This window comes from Callithrix jacchus, chromosome 14 (assembly GCF_049354715.1).
Source record: "Callithrix jacchus isolate 240 chromosome 14, calJac240_pri, whole genome shotgun sequence".
NCBI classification, from domain to species: domain Eukaryota; kingdom Metazoa; phylum Chordata; class Mammalia; order Primates; family Cebidae; genus Callithrix; species Callithrix jacchus.
The window spans coordinates 100,819,167-100,823,569 of NC_133515.1; the positions used below are offsets into that span (position 1 = coordinate 100,819,167).

A 4,403-nucleotide genomic window follows, 5' to 3' on the forward strand; every position below is an offset into this window, starting at 1 on the left:
AATAAAAAACAACATAAAATTAACAGCTCCTAAATCTGATAACTTCAGCAAAGCTGCTGATACAAAATCAATGTACAGAAATCAGTAGACTTTCTATATATCAAAAATGTCCAAGCTGAAAGCCAAGTCAAGAATGCAATTCCATTCACAATAGCCACAAAAAAATAAAATATCTATGAATACATCTAATCAGGGAGGTGAAGGATGTCTACAGTGATAATGATGAAACACTGTTGAAAGAAAACAGAGATGACACAAATAAATGGGAAAACATTCCGTGCTCAATGATAGAAAGAGTCAATATTGTTAAAATGGCCATACTGCCCAAAGCAATTTATAGGCTCAATACTCTTCTTATTAAACTACCAATGATGATTTACAGATTTAGAAAAATAAAAACTATTCTAAAATTTATATGAAACCAAAAGAGCCCAGATAGACAAAGTATTCCTAAGCAAAAAGAACAAAGCCAGAGCCATCACATTATCCAACTTTGAATTATGTTATGAGGCTACTTTAACCAAAACAACATAGTATTGGTTCAAAAACAGACACATAGACCAATGGAACAAGTTAGAGAACCAAGAAATAAAGCCACACACTTACAACCATTTGATCTGCAACAGAGTCAATAAAATCAAGCAATGGGGAGGTGACACCCTATTCAGCAAATGGTGCTGGGATAACTGGCTAACCATATACAGAAGATTGAAACTTGGCCTTTTCCTTTCATCAAAAATCAGCTAAAGATGATTTAAATACTTAAATGCAAAATCTCAAACTGAAAAAACCCTAGAAAACCTAGGAAATACCATTTTAGACATAGGCCCTGACAAAGATTTTATGACAAAGACTCCAAAAGCAATTTCAACAACAACAAAAATTGACAAGTGGGACCTAATTAAACAAAAGTGCTTTTGAACAACAAAATAAACTACCAACAAGGTAAACAGACAACCTACAGAATAGGAGAAAATATTTGCAAACTATGCTTCCAACAATGGTCTAATATGCAATATCTATAAGGAGCTTCAACAAATTAACAAAAACAAACAACCCTATTTAAAAATGGGCAAAAGACATGAACAGACATTTCCCAAAAGAAGAAACACAAGTGGACAAGCATATTTAAGAAAAGCTCAGTATCACACATCATTAGAGAAATGCAAATTAAAACCACAGTGAGATACCATTTAACACCAGTCAGATTGGCTATTATTAAAAAAAAAAAAGATGATGGCAAGATTACAAAGAAAGAGGAATGTTTATACACTGCTGGTGGAAGTGTAAGTTTATCAAAGAAAATATCATTGACCCAGCAATCCCATTATTGAGTATATCCCAGAAGGAAAATAGATAATTCTGCCAAAAGGACACATGTATGCACATGTTCATTGCAGCACAATTTACAATGGCAAAGACCTGGAATCAACCCAAATGCCCATCAATCATGGACTGGATAAAGAAAATGTGGCACATATATACCAGGGAATACTATGCAGCCATAAAAAAGAATGAGATTATGTTTCTTGCAGTGAGATGGATAGAGCTGGAAGCTATTCTAAGTAAATTGATGCAGGAACAGAAAACCAAATATCACTTATTCCACTTATAAGTAAGAACTAAACATTGAGTACACATGGATACCAGGAAGGGAACAATAGAAACTGGACCTACTTGAGGGTAAAGGGTCATTTTGAGAAAACTACCTATCTGTTACTGTGCTTATTACCTGGGTGACTACATAATCTGGACACCAAAATCTCTGACACGCAATTTACCCATGTAACAAAAATGTACAGCTACCACCTGAACCTAACATAAAAGTTGGAAACAAAAAAAAATTTTCTATTGTCTATTGTCTATATGTACCAGAAGGTTTTAAAGTTATATATAGTTGATTAAATTCTAATTTATTAATAGAAAGTATTTTATTTACATTTAAATATAAACCATAATATATAGTATGATTTTGCTGATAACTTTTAAGTCTATTTTAAGCATTTGTAAATGTTCACTTTCAGGTATAGAGGAAGCTCTATCTGAATCATATTCAGGACTTCTTTCGTAGCCTTCTATTTATTAAGCTCTGAGCCTCTTTTATGCCTCATGCTCTCTGTGTACCTAGTTGTTCTATGTCAAATTGATGTGTGTTTTTAAAATTAGGTATAAAAAAATTGGACAAATTACAAAGCAATAGCAGTCTCTTTCCCTTTGTAAATGTTTGAAATTCACCTTCTATATGGTCTTTAGTCATATGACTTTGCTTTATTTGATTTATATTACACATCATAGGAAAGGATATAGACCCAACTTGCTAAATACTTTTATTCAGTAATCTCAGCAAACCATTTGTAAGTATTTGCTGTGGACCTACAGTGTCCCGGTAACAATGATAGACTTTTGTATGCTGGAGCTGAGATCCATCTGTAAAATTTTTAGGAATTTGGTCATCTGATTGTTAAACACAACTTTTATTTAAAAGAAAATTATATAAACTTACAGATAAATAAATTATATTCAAATAAACATACTCAAAAGTCATCACTTTCTAAATAATTATATTACATGCATCATTTTACATGTTCTTTAGATAGTTTAAGTTACTGTGTCTGTATGATGAAATGCCATACCTGTGCACTACTGGGCATCTTTCTTCAACTCTGTGCCTTCTGGCATCATGTTGGCCCCTTAAAATTGGCCAAGGAGGGAATATTAGCACCACAGAAATCAGCAAATGCTACAAATCATTCCCCTTCCTCCCCTCCAGCTTATTTGTAAACATTTATCAGCACATCATTGCTTCTAGGTGCTACTTAAAGTCAGAGTTAAGAAGTAGCTGTAGCATTCAAGAAATCCAGTCTTCTGTATAAGCAGGGTCAAAGAAAGAGGATCAGGGCTTTGCATACTCATGCAGATTCATAATTAAAAGGTAATGGGCAAGATAATTAAAAGTAACTGAGGGAAACACTGTGTGCTTTGGGCCGAGTATTGTTATTATATTGAATACATACTTTACCAGCTAGGATATAGTATAGAGCAGATTTTGCATATTCTGAATGTAGTGAAAATACATTGGCCGAAGCTTATAGTTGTTTAAATGAACTTTGTTAAAAAGCAAATAGCTGCTCTTTGTTATTAAAATACATGTATACACACACACACACACACACACACACACACAAGTAGTTTTATAGAACATCTAGGATTTAGCTGTAAAATCTGTCTCCCAACCTTTATTTAGATAAGTTTAATACAAGTGTTTGGGCCAATTTACCTTTAATACTCTTGAGTAAAGGCTTAGCGGCTATTAAAGAACACTCTGGGATTATAAATCGCCTGTCATTTATGGGAATTGAAACAGCATTTAATGAGTATCAACAAGGTCCAGACAACTTGTTTGACAGTTAATATAGATGATTTCTTGCCTTCAGCACTTTATAAGGGGAAATGAATAGGAAAGAGGGAGAAATAATATCCAGTTGACCCTTGAACAATGTGGTGAGTGAGAAGTGCCAACCCATGTACAGAAAGGTAGACGGTAGATGGAGGGAGAGGATTGGAAAAAATAACCAATAGGTATGAGGCTTAATACTTGGTTAATGACATAATCTGTACAACACATCCCCATGACACAGTTTACCTATGTAACAAACCTACACTTGTACCCCTGAACTTAAAGGTAAAACAAAGAAAATCCAAAAATAATAAATTTTGACTCCCCCTGAATTTAACAACAAATAGCTGACTGTTGACTGGAAGCCTTTTCAATAACATACATAGTCGACTAACACATATTTTTATGTCATATGTATTATATACTATATTCTTACAATTATGTAAGTCACACAAAAGAAATGTTAAGAAAATTATGTCATCACTTCAGCAACACATATACTAAAATGAGTAAAATACAGAGATAAGCATGGTCCTTGCACAAGGATGAAACACAAATTCTTGAAATATTCCATATTTTTGTCTGCCTGTATCAAAATATCACGTGTGTCACTAAATGAGCACATCTATTATATTTGCATATAATTTTTTTTTTTTTGAGACAGAGTTTCACTCTTGTTACCCAGGCTGGGGTGCAATGGCGCGATCTCTGCTCACCACAATCTCTACCTCCTGGGTTCAGGCAATTCTCCTACCTCAGCCTCCTGAGTAGCTGGGATTACAGGCATGCGCCACCATGCCCAGCTAATTTTTTATATTTTTTAGTAGAGACGGGGTTTCACCATGTTGACCAGGATGGTCTCAATCTCTTGACCTCGTGATCCACCCATCTCAGCCACTCAAAGTGCTGGGATTACAGGTGTGAGCCACCGCGCCTGACCTAAAATGTTTAAAATTTAGAAAAAATAAGGAAGTGAAAATATATTTAGTGTTCATTAAGTGGAATT

At 34.2% G+C, this 4,403-nt stretch overlaps 1 non-coding gene across 1 annotated transcript; it reads left to right on the forward strand.

The window, feature by feature from the left end:
• The first annotated feature begins 3,873 nt into the window (after positions 1-3,873).
• On the forward strand, positions 3,874-3,977 carry LOC118147548 (U6 spliceosomal RNA). Its single transcript, XR_004734000.1, has one exon. It is a non-coding gene; the product is annotated as a U6 spliceosomal RNA (small nuclear RNA).
• Positions 3,978-4,403: the final 426 nt, after the last annotated feature.